Here is a 17,173-nt window from a genome sequence, read left to right on the forward strand (position 1 = left end):
AGACTTTTTCTTGCCTCTCTACCCATCAACAGAGAGGAAGTAAGGTCAAGGCTTAAAAGTTCTGCCTGCAGAGCCAGTGAGAGAGTAATGGAGCTAGACATCTGTCTAACACCCCCAAAGATACTGCCTCTCTGAAAGCAAAATTCACTTATTTTCATTGAACAAAAATTGGGACTAGCGAAAAATTCTCTCCATCTTTGTAAAGATTACATATGTTTAAATCTGTGAAGTTTCTAAAGGCATGCTGTTTGACTCTTTAGAATAAAAATGTTCAAGTCACTTGTTTAGATACAGGGCATCCTCTGCTGGAGAAGAATTAAGTCAATGTGTTAATTTTGCATAGTGATGGTATGGTGATCTACTCTGTTTTCTTGAGAATGAGAAGAGAAGATAACATTTTCTGCTTGAAAATATTATTTTCCTTAGGTCTCCCCTTTCTTGATCCTTGCAAGTTAATTGTTAATTTGTGTATCTTCTGAATATATTAACATAAGTAAATAATTACCCAACAAAGTATCATATAGAGGAAAATTGCAAAGGTGCTTTTAAAATCGTAGAATAGGTGCTACTAAACATGTATGAAATCTTGTTCCTTTAGATAACTTTAGAGCATGGCCTTCTCGTCTGATTCCTAGGTCTGATTCCTATTCATTTGATTGTTTTCTTTATGAAAGTATCTGAGTTTTTAATATAAGTATTAGCTAGAAATAGAAAGAGCCATTCTAATTATCACAAGGGGACAAAGATTACTTCAACTTTTATCTCCACTTTGCGAAAAAAATTTTCAAGATTTTATTCTCTTCGTTTAGAACTTAGAACTCACACAACTTCATTTATAACTGTCTGTGCTCCTAGGGACCAGTTTTAAAATGCGGTAAACATTTTCTGCATTAAATGTGCCTACCGTACCTACAATTTGCATGACTACACGGAGCCAGTTAAAGATTTTCTGTTACCTTCTGGAAATTTATAATTATATAAATGTATATAATTTATAATTAAAGATGGACTGTAGGGGCCGGCCTGGTGGCGCAAGCACTTAAGTGCTCACGCTCCACTGAGGTGGCCCGGGGTTCGCCGGTTCAGACCCCGGGCGCGCACCAATGCACCGCTTGTCAAGCCATGCTGTGGCGGCATCCCATATAAAGTAGAGGAAGATGGGCACGGATGTTAGCCCAGGGCCAGTCTTCCTCAGCAGAAAGAGGAGGATTGGCAGATGTTAGCTCAGGGCCGATCTTCCTCAAAAAAATAAAATTAAATTAAAAAAAAGCAAAGATGGACTGTAAAATTTTAAAATTCATTTATTCATCTAGCAAAAATTTCATTTCATAAGAAACATAATACAGAGAAAAAAGTTTTTAACTCAGAAAAGTTGATTCATAGGCAAGGAGGGTCTCTCCACACCCTACAGGACTTTAGGTGACCATCGGGTGTGCAGCGACAGTTACAATGCTGAACTCATTACATTCTAGTTATTGATTCATTTATTAGTATGTTTATTCCTGCCAACTTTGGACAACTGAAATATCTAAGAGAGTCCAATTCTCTTATATGAAGTTAGTGTATATTTTTCATAATATAAACTTACAATTTTTTGTTTCACTTTTTGGGTTCATATTTATCAATTCATTTATTTACACACGTGTGTGTGTGTAAGTATATATATATACATACACTGAATATATATTAAATTCCAGGAGCTATGCTAAGCACTAGAGACACAATATTGCAAAGAACAGACGTGCTCCTTGCCCTCAGATTCTGAGAGGAATCATGCAGGGGTCACCACAGGGAATGGCTTTCAAATTCTTTGAAGGCAGTAATATCTAAGCAAAAGAGAGAGAAAGTTTTACATACAGAGGGAATGGAATATGCAAAGGTCTAGAGAAAAGAAAGTATGGTGAACTGACAAGAGTTTATCATGGTTGGATATGTAAGTTGGGGGCTGAAGAAGCAAACAGGGCTAAGTCTTGACAGATTTCAAACTGTATCTTCATGAAAATAGGGACTCATTACAGGAGAATAGCATTAAGAAGAGAACATAATCATATTTACATTTTATAAATCTCAAACTAACTTCAGTAGGTGAAAAAATTAGTTGGATGTAAGAGAAGAGGGAGAGTAGCCAATTAGGATTTATTGCGATACAGCCAAGAAATGGTGGGAACTAATCTTAGAGGAGCAGTAGTAGAATGTAAGGAAAATGGAACATACCTGAGGAGTACAATCAATAGGACAATGTGAAGAGATATGGGAATAGAAGGCAGCCATGTGTACTGTGCAGCTGGAGAGACTGCCCTTCCCATAGACTATGATGGCAGGCCACGGAGTGGACCCCCACAGATGATACCTAGGTTTCTGGTTTGGGTAACTGGGTAGATGGTAATCCTGTTCACTGAGTTAGGGAGAATAGGAAGAGATATAGTATTAAGGGGGTGGCGTGGGAGATAACGAGTTCAGTTTTGGACATGCTGATTTTGAGGTGTCTATAGGATATCAAAAGGTTCATGACCAATAGGTAATGGGATATATGAGTCTGGAGCTCATGGAAATTTTCTTGGCGTTAGCTGTGGATCTGACAATATCAGCATGTAGATAATGATTAAAGATCTGTGACTAGATGAACATTTTCATGGAGAATATGTAGAGTGAGAAAAGTTGAGTGGCAGGACACCGCAGTTAAGGCATAGAAAGGAAAAATAGGAAAAGGCCCTGCTACTGAGGTCGGAGGAAACTCCATGTAGGATGATGCCATAGAATAAAGGAGAACAGAGAGTTTTTTTAAAAAGGGGGAGTAGTTAATTCTGCCAACTGCTCCCAAGAGGCCAAGTATAGTAAAAATTAAAACCTAATTATGGCATTTATAAGTGAGATAACTATTAACGAGCTTGGTAAGAGCTTTTCTTGTGGAAACTGCTGACATGGGACCACAACATGATAGGTTGAGGAGAGAATAGGTGAAAAACTGGAGACACAGATAGAATATGCTTTGTAGCATGCGGAGTGTCAAGGAATTTGGAGTGTGAAGTGGAGGGGAGAGAGAAAGGCAATAGGTGAGAGGAATATGAATTCAGGAAGAGTTTTTCTTTTTGAAGTGTGGAACTTGAGCATGTTCAAATATTGATGGGAAAGAACATGCAGCGATGGAAGGATGGAAGATGATTAAGTTCCTAGGAAGGAAAAAGAGAAGAATCTCCAGAGAACTGGTGGAAAGATTAACCTTCAGTAAGAGGAGGAAGCAAGAGAGGAAGGAAGTAAGAAAAATGGACATACATACAAGTTACTGTTTCGGTTTAGTGGCAGAATATTGGGGGACTATCAGGATGGTACAGTTGGAAGCAGAGTCATCTGTTAAGGAAAGATGAGGGAGGATGAAGCAAGGAATGAGAAGTTTGAGAGTAATAATGAGGAAACATTTATTGAGCTACATGTTTCAAGCTATTTGCTGTGCAATTTTATATTAACTAATTCAGTTAACCCTCAAAGCAATCCTATGGCTTAATTACCATTATTATTCACATTTTAGAGATGAAGATGGGGAGTAGCCTTGCATTAGTCTTTGAGAAGAATGGGAAAACAAGCCAACATGGTCCTGTTGAGGTTAGAGACCATGAAATTACAATGGCACTAAGCTAATAGATCTCACATCCTCATGACAGCCTGAACACAAACTTTCAAAACAACTATCATGAACATGGCTTGAAAACAGTTCTTAATATATTATGTTAAAATATCTGCTTATCTGTCTGTTTCTCCCACAGGAAGGAAGAGTGTGGATCTTAATCATTATAGTGCTCCTGCACCTAGTGTGGTATCTCAGACTCATATTAAACACTTAAAAGGTTTATACTGAATCAATTTAAACTTGTTTCCATCCTTCCCTCCTTTCCAGACCCACCAAGTGCTTTCTTTTTTTGACAATATTCCAAATTCCTCCAACTGCTTCATATTCCTGCTAATACTCTGCTGCACAAGCTTAATTGTGTTTATGTTTATGTCTTTAGCGTGTGTTGTCCACAAATGAATGTAACAATTCAGCTATAGTTGAGAAGAAAGGGTCTAACATCAAAGTTATAGATTTGATAATCCTCTTTTCTGTAAATTAAGAGAAAAATAGCGGAGGTCTTGGGAGATGATTACAGTTCAAGTACGTTACTCTCAGGCAAAAAGATTTTTATCAATCTCTTCCACTGAAATGATATGGTGGTTAGCCCTTACCTATGGAGGGATTAACCCAACTACCCTAGTTAATGTTTAGCCCAAGTCTGGCTCTTTCTGAAGTTCAGCAAACACCTCTACTTCTCCATCTCTAGTTAGTTGATATTTGCTTGTAGAAAGAAAATAATTTCAATATTAGCATAACAAAAACAAGAAAATGCCAGCCCCGCTGACAGCTTGACTTGAGCCCTGTGAGACCCATGTCAGACTTTGGACCTCCAGGACTACAAGGTGATAAATTTGTGTTGTTTAAGCCACTTGGCTTACATTTTAGTAATTTTCTATAGCAGCAATAAGAGACTGATATAGGGAACTACATGTTGAGGTTATAAACTGGGATAGAATTAAGGACAAGATACTAAAACTCCTTAGCAAAGGTGATCATTCCACTTCCAGTGGATGGGTAACAAAAGTAGCTTCTTCCACTTTAACCTTCACAGACCCACTTTTCCCTAACTGAGTTATTGACTTGACTTTACTGTTTATAGCAAATTATCAGCACAAATTATCAGCACACAAATTATCAGATTTGTTTACGCTTAACGGAGAAAACACAAGCTCAGGAAAAATGGCAGTTGCTCTGCTTCCAACACTCAGGGTGCTGGGCACTCCCAGCAATAGTGAAATTTAGCTATCCCACAAAACATTGCAACCTATGTGTCAATTTGCTAAGGACATTTTCCTTATTGATAACACGATGATGATATTTATCATTTATGCTGTGCCACACACTGCAATAAGAATTTTACATATATTATTTCATTCCGTTCCACAACATCAATATATAAGAGATTTTACCCCCATTTTACAGATGAAATTTAAGCAAACTACCACAGTGGTGGTAGAAATATCTGACCCTAAGGTCTATATTCTTCCTCTGTGAAAGCTCTAGGAAGATAGATTGGTAGCATCAAGCCTCTTCTCTTAATATTTAAAATAATTGGGTCAACTACAGTACTGGTTTTACATATCTGCTCTTCTGCATAAAAATCACTCACACTTAATTTTTGCTTTGTTTGCTTTGCAGAACATAACCTATTCTAGGAACAAGTGTCCTTTTTGAAGTTTGTGCTGTGGACATTGTATTAAAAGGGAAGATGTGGAAAAAAATGATACTCTGTGACCTAGATTCTATCAAAGGAGGCTACCTTCAAGAGTTTAAAATTTGGCAGCAAAATTTTGCTTTAGGCCTTACCATGGCGTGTACAAATTTATCTACAGGGCAGATATTTAAAAATTAACTTATAAAATAATTAGTTTGGGGGCCGGCCTGGTGGCGCATAGTGGTTAAGTTTGTGCACTCTGCTTTGGTGACCTGGGGTTCACAGGTTCGCATCCTGAGTGTGGACCTACACACCATTCATCAAGCCATGCTATGGTGGCATCCCACATACAAAATGAAGGAAGATTGGCACAGATGTTAGCTCAGGGACAATCTTCCTCAAGCAAAAAGAGGAAGATTGGCAACAGATGTTAGCTCAGGGACAATCTTCCTCATTAAAAAAAATAAATTAAAAAAATAATTTGTTGGACTTTTATTGAACTCAAATCAAAATGTAACAAGATAGGTCATAGTTTTATACATCTGATATAGCAGGGCAGATGTTAAACCATTGGCAAACTACTCAATTTAATTTTTGACTGACCAATTTGAAATTAGGTAAAAAGAATGAGTTTCCTGTCCAATCGAACTGTGCTGAATATTTTAGTTTTTACTGAAGTTTTAAAGGTGATGGAATTGAAGAGACTAATGAATTGAACTCTTGATTTGCCCTTGATGTTGTTTTATAATAAAGGGGACAAATCTATGTGACACAGATAGAAACAGGAAATACAGTTGTACATCAATTAACAACAGGGATACATTCTGAGAAATGCATCCTTAGGCGATTTTGTTGTTATGTGAACATCATAGAGTGTACTTAGACAACCCTAGATGGTATAGCCTACTACACACCTAGGCTATCTGTTGCTAATCTTATGAACCACCGTCATATATGTGGTCCATCAATGACTGAAATGTCATTATGTGGCACATGACTGTACATGTAATCATGACATATTTGAAGTATTAAAATTAAACTCATTTATTTTTTTAAATGCTAGTCAAAATAGATTTAAGAAAATTGACATTTTGGTTTTTCCCTATTATTACTCTATAATTTTTTCAAAAATTGGTACCTCCTCTCTGAAACTGAGGGGAGTACATATCCTCTTTGATGACTTGACATTTTCGATGAGCAAGCTACTTGTCCCCTCTAATCTCTAGATATATCTTCCTTACTGCTTACCACAGCTGCCCTTTCCTTTCTTCTGTTAAGGTTAATGATTTCCATTTTGCAAAATACTGATAAGAACTTATTCAATCTCTTTATCTAGAATATATGTGTATATTTATTAAGCACATACTTAGTACAGGTAACAGAAAGAGGAAATGCACAGATTCTGTCTTTTAGAAGGCCAGTTTGTTAGGAGGCACAGACAAAAGTAAAGAAAATTATAACAAGTAGAGTTAAGAGCCATGACACAGGCCCATACCAAGTTTTATGGGTATACTGAGAAAGCATACTTTCCAAGAAACTTTCCATAATTTATTCTATACCAATGATAATAATGATAGTGAACATTTATTGAACATCTACTATGTGTATTAAAGGTACCAGGTAAAGGTACTCTCCAGAGTGCCTTGTGTGCATTATTTCATTTAAATCTCACAATAACCTGGGCATTAGAAACGATTTTTCATCTCCCTTTAATAGATGAGGAGTCTGGAGGTCCAGGAGGTCCTAACAGTTTCCCCAGGTTATGTAGTTAGCAAGTGAGATAAGTTTGAGAAAAGCAGAAGAGAATGCAGGTCTGTCACCCCAAAGGCTGTCGTCTTATCGCAGGATAGAGCTGCTTCAAGGCAGTGCTCTTCAGTCCTACAGCCAGTGAAGAAATTGCTCTGCTCAGTGCATGACATTTGATAGTGGGTTTTCTGTACATTTCTTTGTGTATCTTTCTTCCATTATGTTTTGCTGCTTCTATTAGGTAGTGAACTTCTTGAGAACATCACACATTTATTTGGGTTGATAGTGTCTCTTCCCACTGCTTATTTGTGACAGAAGTCTATCCATATGGATTTTGATCAATTAAGTTTGATTACTAATTAAACCTGGGAGAGAATGATAAAAAGGAAAAGAGATCAATTTTTGGTAAAGCTGATTAAGCAAATGAGAAAAATGTGAAGAAAAGTTATTAAAGTTAGAAAGATATTCTGGATTGGACTTATGTTTTATCCAGCCTCAAGTCTGTTATTAACACAGGCACAAAGGGCCACATTATGATTAGAAAAATAGTATTCTTGTTTCATCTTAATCTCAAAGATTAGAAACATTTACAAAACCCCAACTTTTTGACACTTGTGCATTAGGATTTTGTAGTAGGCCAAATTCTAATATAACCCCTAAGATTTTTAGTACCCTGGTATATACAGACCTTCTCCCAGTTATTCAATTAAACACTAATCTAGGTTCTGCTAAGAAGGGATTGTGCAGAAGTAAAGTCCCAAATCATAAAATGTTCTTATCATTGGGAGATTATAATTAGTGGGTATAGTCACATGAACATTTAAAAAGGACTGGGCTCTTCTTGGAAAGAAATTGGAAGTGTGAGAAGGATTTGATGCAAGAGAGATTCTCTGTTGCTGGCTTGGAGAATGGAGGCGGCTATGTCGCAGGGAATGGTGGGTGGTCTCTAGGAGCTGAGAGTGACTGCTAGACTATAGTCAGCAAGAAGATGGGGACTTCAGTCCTACAACTGCAAGGAACTATTTGTCAAGAATCTGATGAGAATGGAAGCAGATTCTTCTCAGAGCCTGATAAAAATCACAGCCTGGCTAACATCTTGAGTATGAGTCCTGAACAGCAAGGCCAGCCAAGCTGTTCCTGGATTTCTGACCCACAGAACTGGGAACGATAAATGGGTATTATTTTAAGCTGCCAAGTTTGTGGTAATTTCTTACACAACAACAGAAAACTAATATAGATTTTAGAAAAAATCTCTGTCTGTGCTGCTTATTGTGATGATTTTTTTAAGTTTACTCTACACTATAGAAAATAATGTTAGCTATTTTCTATCCAAAACTTAGCTCTTATTTTCAATTCGTGCAATCACTAATGATGACTTACACATTTGGTAAATAAATTATTCATAGCACTTAATATATTTGTTAAACCTCTGTAGTTCTAGGCCCAAGAATCCTAATCACTTTAGTTCATTTGCATACAGTAGTGCATCAGTCTCCTAGATTATTTTAGCTGGTCTTTTAAAAACAGTTTTTCCTGAAGAGCTGTGATTAGACCTGAACAAGAAAGCAGGTGGTAGACAAATTAGGATTTTGTACAAAGGCAAGATAGTCTTTATGAAGAAAAGAAAGAAATGGAGGTTTAGGAGGTTTTATGTAGCATAAGTGGCAGACCACTTCCCGCCAAAAACATATTTACTACAAAACATATATGTTTCACATATACATATGTTTTACATTTACCATTGTGCTTTTGGTAGGAAACGGTCTATATCAATAGGCTTTCTGCATTAGACTGTAGAGTGACTATTTCAAATCTAAAGACTAGTATTAATGGCAAATTCTAAAAACTAGCATGGAAATCTTGAGAAGACACTTCCTTACTCGATGTCTTAAAAAAAAAGTTCTAATCTGTATCAAGAACCTCCCGTTTGTTCATTCTGGAAAGCTGTGAAGGAACTTCAATGGAGCTGATATTGGAGCTTGTATGCTCTTGGCTCTTGCGAATTCTTCTCTCTCACAGGGTTTCTTTCCTCACCGTTCCTATCATGTGACTGTGCCTGGAAGTACTTCCTGATAAAGGGATGCTTCTGGGGAAGAAGTCGTGTAGCAGGATGCATGCTGCTTCAATTTGAAAACACCTGAGATCTTAAAGGAGAGTTTCAAAGTAAATAAATAAAGCTCAGAAACTCATTTACGGTCTAGCTCAGTCCACTAGGGTTGAAGCACAATACTCAGCGCAGAAAAGGCATTCACTAAGAGTTCTATGCGTGCCCGGGGCAGGGACCCCCAAGACCCCTCCCTCCCAAGGTTCGATGATTTACTAAGAAGATTCAACATCGAGTCATACACATGTTATTATTTTCTACAGTGAAAGAATGCAAAGCAAAATTAACAAAGGGAAAAAGTGCATGGAGGGACCTGTGGAGAAAACCAGGCACAAAGTTCCACAGTATTGTCCCTGTGAAGTCACACGGGACGTGCTTGACTGCCCCAGGAATGTGTTGTGACAGCACATGTGAAATGTCTACAGGAGAAGCTCATTAGAAACACAGTTTCCGGGGTTTGTACTGGGGCTTGGTCATTTAGCCTTTGCCTGACATTCCAGACTGCCAGAAGGAAAGTACGAGTTTCGCATAAACCATATTGTTTGCATAATCAGTTGAGGCACAGTGAGCCACTCTTATCAGTTAGGGTGAAGAGAACTTTCTCAAAATCTAAGTTCCCAGATGCCAGTTGAGGGTCAACCTTGCAAGCAGGCTTTCCAAGGATAACAGTCATAGGCCTGCTATGTAACTCTTTTCTGCACAGTGCCAAAGTAGAGATTTGGAGCTGAAGACCTATCCAGTGTGTATTTGGTCAATACCCTTAAGAATAGATCATGTCAATTGGTAGCCAGAAAAGCATTTGAAAATTTTTATTTTTTAGCCACCACAGCTAATCCAAGGACCAATAAATCTATTTCAAAGGAAAATATGGACTACGGAAGATTAAAATAAGATGTACGCATAATATAGAGTGTTCCTTAAAGCTCTGACTAAGCCTATTCAACTGTTTTTAAAGAGTGCCTAGTATGTGTTAAGTAGTTCTTGCTACAAAATTATGGCTTGAGCAAAAGAAAAAAACAGCTCTGCCCTCTGGACCTCATATTATTGTGAGGGGAGACAGACAAATACAAACTAATAAATAAGTGATAAGTACTAGCAATAAAATAAAGCAGAAAAGGATAGGGGACTGTAGGATGGTAGGGGGTAAATTTTAAAATAGTTTATTTCAGGAAGATCTCACTAATAAGGTGACATTAAGCAAAGACTTGAAGGATGTGAGAGAGTAAGCCCTGTAGAGATACAGGGGGAAAGCATTTCACGTAGAAAGAAAAACAAATGCAAATGCAAATGCAAAGGTTTTGAGGTGTGAGTGTAAATGGTGTTTTCAAAGAACAAAGAGGCAGTATAGCTGAAGCAGATAAGCAATGATGGAAGGGCCAGAGGGTATAGAGTCTTAGAGGTAACTATAAGGACTTTGATTTTTACCTTGAGTAAGATAGGAGATCATTAGAGGGTTTTAAGTAGAGAAGTGAGAAGACCAAATTTTGTTTAAAAGAATGCTCTGGCTGCTGTGTTGAGGACATATTGTCGGGGGTAATGGTGGTAACGTAAAGACTGGTTCAGAAGCTAATGTACTGAGATGCTGATGACTTGGATCAAAGCGATCATTTGGACATAGTGAGATGTGGTCATATTTTGGATATGTTTTGAAGGTAAAGTTAAAAGTCGCTGATGGACTGAATATGAGGTACAAGAAAAAGAGAGGAGTTAAGGATGATGCCGTGATTTTTGGTGTGGGCAACTGGGAGAACGAAGTTGCCATTTAGTAGATGGGGAAGAGAGCCAGTGCAGCACATTTTGGGTGAACACTTTGGAGTTTAATTTTGAACAGAATGAGATGCTTTTTAGATATATACACGTGGAAATACCAAATAGGCAGTTGGAAATAAAAACCTGGGACTCAGGGAAAATATCTGGGCAGAAGGTATAATTTTGGGAATCGTGAGCCCTTAGATGGTATTTAAATCCATGACATTAGATGAGATCACCAAGTGGGTGAGTGTAGACACAGAAAAGGACCAAAGATCCAACCTTGGGTATTCCTTTTCGAAAAGCCAGGTAGACAGGCAATGGAAGCTGAGAGGGAACCACCTGTGAGAGAGGAGGACAGCCAAGAGAATGTGGTGTCTTGGAAGACAAGCGAAGGCAATATTTGCAAGAGGACGAAGTGCTCAGCCCTATCGAATGCTGATAGGTCAAGCCATATAAAGATAGAATAACCATTGAATTTTTCGAGCTAGAAGTGATGGTGACCTTGAGAGAAGCAGTTTTGGTGGGTGTCTGTCAGTTTTATGCAGTTGCTAGGCACACTTTAGCTGCTTAAGTAAAATCATCAGGAACAAGAACAGCTCCAAGGACTGGACTCCACATGGGCCTCAAAGAATTCCATCTTTCTCATGGCTTATATTATATATATATATGAATATATCTATATTTAAATTGTTTCTTTAGTCTTACTTGTGTTGTACCAAATTGACCAAATTACTTTATAGTCATGTTTTTGTAGCACTTATCTTCTAAATTTAAGGACTATGTTAAAAGAAGGAAAAAAAATACACACAACTTTTATAGAGATTAAAAGCAGATGCCTGTTTCCTTCATTCTACATGGAACACAGAGCTAGGCAAGGGCAATTAGCTGAAATCACTTTTAAATAATTGTGTCATTCAGTTAGTGATTAGAACAGACTTAAAGGCTTTATATCTAATGTGAAATATAATAAAATTTTTTAATGTTTTAAAAAAGCTGTTTAGAAAGATTTACCAGTTATATTTGTAAACATTAACTTTGATTATCTAGACCACTTCTTACACCTTCATTATTGGATTTTAACTTATTATATTGTAAATCATCTTCTAAATTGTAACCTTTAATTATCACTGGAACATTGATTTCTTGAAGCCTTTGGGCTATAATTGACCTTTACATTTAAAAGAGAAATTTCTTTACCTTCTAAGAAGGTGATAGAGAAGAATTACACTACAAGAGAGAAACTTCAATTTCAAGTTTCTATGTTAAATATACATGCAGAAATTATGAAGTTAGTTGTGATGCTGCATTGTATACCTCATTCTTGTTTTATACAATTGCCTGCTATTTATTTCACTTACTAAAGTTCAAAGAAAAGGAAGGCCTTAAATATGGATGTTGTCTAACACTGATTTTGTTTTTGTTTTCTCGTGCTGACAGATTATTTAGTTTTAAGGAAAATATCTAATTATTTTAAGCGTTAACATTGATGTTTTGGTGAAAGTAGCTCTTTCTATGCTGTCTAAACAAAGGAGTAGGAGGAATCATCTAGTAAATTAGAAAAGATATGCAGTCTATGTGAATTATCTAAATTGTCAAATGAATGTGACTCCCTCCATTTAAAGATTGATGACACAGTTTTGCACTCTTCAACAGACTAAATCCTAGACTTAGGAAGGTATCACCTGTCTGAATATTTATAAAGGGGACAGACAAGGCATCCTTATAGAAGTATAGAACCCAAGAATTTTTTGAGAGCATCTACTAACTCAACCTCTTCATTTCATTGGGTGAAAAAAGATGTGTCAAAGAGGTTCTATGATTTCCTGATCTCATATATTAAGGGACAGAGAAAGATCCCAAACCTGATCACTTGATTCTCAGTCCAGCACTTTGTTTATTACAGAGAAAGGCTGTTGCTGAGGCTGGAAAGAAGAGCTTTAGGTCGAATTTTAAAAAGCTGTATATTTTAACATAGAGAGTAATCATTTGCTTTTCCATAAATGTATGCAGACATAGAATAATAAAAAGAAATGTATACATTAATGTAAATAAAATAGAAAAATATAAATTTAAAATATTTATAAGACTGAAAATTAAATACTAACTGCATATTCACTGATATTATGGAATTAATGTTAATTTATTTTAAGTATAGTAATGGTATTGTGGTTATGATTAAAAAGAGCCCTTATAGAGATACATACTGAAATATTCACAGGTAAAGTGAAGAATAAATATAAACAGATTCATAAAGTGTTTAAGAGAAAGTTTTGCAGGAGAAAAATATAGTGCTCGACTGAGAACTTGGCAGTGAAGAGCTATGTGCCTGCTGTGTGGGCAGGGCCTCAAAGGAAACCACTACCTTGGGGGGCTCAGCAAGGAGCCAGGATCTAGTTTTCAGTATTCCATGTTCAGAAAGTTATTTTTGTATATAAGACTCTGGGGAATTGATTGAAACTATCCAAGTTTACCAGTTTATTAATTCATAGTGGGGAACTTCATTTCCAATGGTAGAAATGATTATATCTGTTACAGACGGCAATACCCTTGCAATAGCAGAGTACCTGGGAAACTGAATTGGAAATCAGAAAGTTTCCTAATGAGTATGATGCTAGAGCCAAACGAGTTGAATAGATAGTGAGATGTTTCTTTCATAAGTGGAACTGCCTGGAGACTTGATTTGGCTTCACTCTATATCATTCTTTTCTAAAAAAGGATTCCTTTTGTGAAGGTGTTTTCCCCTTAACAGGCCCTTGAATATACTGAAAAATTATTCTTCAACTTCCTGCTGCTGGTCATCAAGAAAGTCATGATTTCATGCTAGACATGAATGAGCTTAACGCAAAATTTTCAAGGTTATGTTTGACTGTTCTACCTAAATTTAATCCTTGGTCTTGTAAACTGTATTTGATGGATACCTTAGTCTCATCGTCAATAACTTTACAAAATTATCTTCCTCACCAAGATCTCTCCAATGCCTAACGTGCAGGAGACCAGGGGTCAGCAGACTATGGCTGTGCTTTGCACAGCCTGTGGGCCGAGAATGGTTTTTATACTTTTAAACAGTAGAAAAAAAACAAAAGAAAAAAAATATTTTATGACACGTGAAAATTATATGAAGTTTAAATTTCTGTCCATAAATAAAGTTTTATTGGAATATAGTCATTTATGGCAGAGCTGAGTAGTTGCAACAGAGACCATGTGGTCTGCAAAGTTTAAATATTTACTATCTGGCCCTTTAAGGAAAAAATTTGCTGATCCTGCAGTAGACAATTAATATTTATTTAATAAATTAAAGTTTTGGAGTGGGCTACTCTTGCAAATGGCTATCCTCATTTAGATGTTGGTTCACAATTTCTAATTATAGAGAATGGATGTTCTTACTTACAATATCTGGAGGCTGTTGTTTATTTTACTCATTCATTCACTTAATCTTTCCATGTTCATTATATGCTACCTACATGCAATTATGGCTTATTATCCCAACTAGAGAAATTAGAATGGTCCAATTCTGGCTTAAATTTTAGAAGTCAGTGTCATAAAGGAAAATATGCCCTTTGCAAATTGTTCTTAGTAGGACTGTGAAAGGCAGCATTAGGCAGAATGAATGATAGGTTTAACTCAGTTTGGTTTAAATTTTAGCTGGTTGGCTGTCTACGGTTCCCAAATTCATGAATATATAGGTCTGTTGTGCTAACAATGCCTGCTCATTCATTTTTCATTGGCTAGATTAGTGGTAAGGTTAAGGGGAAATTGGAAACAAAGAGCAAAGTCTGAATTTCTCGCAGAGCACAATTATCTGAGTCAGTCAGGTCCATAAATGCTCTCACAGAACCCCATCAACATGGAGAATCAGTTAGCACACTTTTAGTGTGCTTTTAGTTTGTTTTTTTTTTTAATTTTTTTTATTGCAGTAACATTGGTTTATAACATTGTATAAATTTCAGGTGTACATCATTATACTTCTATTTCTGCATAGATTAGTTTATCATTGCATTTGGTTTAATATAGTCAAAGAAACTTTTAATTTTAATTAAATTCTCTATACTTTTATCTTAGAAGACCAAATGCAAAGTAAATTTTCTTTGGGGAAAAACTCCAGTCTTACATTTATTCCCAATTCTCTAAACTCCCAGTCACCTAATCTATACTTCTTAGATCTGGACTCTTTGAAGACACATATTTTCCAAAGTGAAGATTGAAAGGCTGGTTCTATGACTGTGGACTACTCTTAACCCCACCCAATTAATCTTCCTTAGAGCTGCTGGACTTTTTAAAAATTTTTTGACTGAAACCAGGTTGTATTTTTCTTTGCTGAAAACTTGTCAATGGTTTTCCAATACTCTTGCAATAAAATCTTGAACTCTCAACCTTGGCCTACAAGGTACAACATGACCTGGTCCCTGCCTGCCCAACAGTCTCACACCACTGTTTCCTCATTCCCGTGTCATTGTCACCCTGGTCTTCTGTGAATGTGCCAAACTCTTTCCAGCCTCAGGGCTTTGATGCTCTCTGCTCCATCTGCCTGAAGTGCTCTTCCCTGCTCCTACACATTTCTGCTGCTGCTTTCATTATTTAGGTCAAAGCTTAAATGCCATCTCTTCGTGAATGCCTTTCCTTCACTCTACCTGGTGTCTCCCTCTCCCTGTTGTCAAAGAAAAAGTGCACTGGACAAGTTAAACAGGCAAGGAAGACTTAGTCAAGACTATTGCAATAGAGGAGAGAGGTTGAACTCAACTCCACTGAAACAAAAAGCAAGAGAATGCTTAAGTGCTAAGGGAAGACTACTGGAGGATATTAAAGGGGAGGTTGTCCCTTAATTGTGTGTTTGCTAATTGGTGAAGTTAGGCTTCTACCCTCCCACAGAGACTAGAAGGAGATAGGGCCCCTATCTTTCTTTTTTGATGACTACATTTCAAAAGAATGGCCCAGGTCCTTGATAAAGACTTTCCTGGGTCATCAAATTGGCAAGAGGCTGGAAGAAGGTTTACGTCTCAAAAGGAGCAGAGAAAGTATTTGCAATTGCACTTTTTCTTAAAGTAAATTCTTTAAGGAAAGGGAATTCAGGGGCCTATAGTCAGGAAGAAACTTGTCTAAAGCTTGGTTAAGTTGAGGGGAATGTTAAGGTGGTATTGGTCACTAATATGCTCTATCACAGCAATCCAGTTACTTCATTCATAGCATTTATAAAAGTAGATAATAGTTAATTAATTTATTGAATTTTTTTTCTGTCTGCTCTGCTAAAGAGACATAAGAGCAGGCACTTTGTTATATCCTCAATCCCTAAGACAGTGCCTAGAATACAGTAGGTACTCAAGAAATGTCAACTGAATGTGTGGTCTTGTGGAGACATTCTGAGCATATTGATGACGTTAACAACTGGGTCAGTGTCTGGACTTCTTACTCTGGAAGTGCCTATGTATGTACATGGTATAAAAACACTAAAGTTGTGAATTGGTGACTACTAATTTGAAGCTTGCTTAAAAGAAAACCAATGAATACGTATTAAACCACGTTCAATGGAAAGAGTAACACAACAGTACATTTAATTAGTTCATATTATTCCTTTGTGTGCTGCTCCATATTTTTCTATGGCAGCTTTGCTGCTAAAGTGAGACCTCATACTTTTTTTGTTTTTCTTATTCATGGTAAACACGTGTCCATTTCAAGACTCAGAAAATATTAACACAATCAAATACAATTAAGAAAGTTTCACTCTACAAGAATTTTTTTTTAATATCAGAGGTAAGACCCATAAAAAACTCAGTTCATTCCAGATTCATAAAATCACCAAGGCATCACTGTGACTGTCATAATTAACTAAATCACAACATCCAAGTTGTAATATATTCATTTTATGCAAATAAATCAGTAAAGAGCAAAATGCTACAGTACTGGAAAATCATGTTTTTCATGAAAAACAAGGATGACTCATTAGGCATGCATCCCACAAAATCTGTTTTGTATTCAGAGAGCCAAGAAAATATAAATCAGATCTGATTTCTGAAAAATTTATTTTATTAGAAACTCTGGTTCTGGATGACTGGCTCTTGAAAGCTGAGATAGTCAATCAGAAAATGATGACATCTCTTTCTTAAGGTTAATTGTACTCTCAATTGCCTTTAAAAGATTATGATTTTATAGTAATGAGATAAAGCTAATGTTCAAAAATTCAGATCACTTACAGTGAAGTTTTAGCAAGAAGTATAATGCCAGCAAAGAATAATGTTCTTTTAAATTAAATAACTCTCGTGCATCATATTTTTTTTCCTTAAATACATAGTATATTTGATTGGGAAGTGGAGCACAA

This window comes from Diceros bicornis, chromosome 3 (assembly GCF_020826845.1).
Source record: "Diceros bicornis minor isolate mBicDic1 chromosome 3, mDicBic1.mat.cur, whole genome shotgun sequence".
NCBI lineage: Eukaryota > Metazoa > Chordata > Mammalia > Perissodactyla > Rhinocerotidae > Diceros > Diceros bicornis.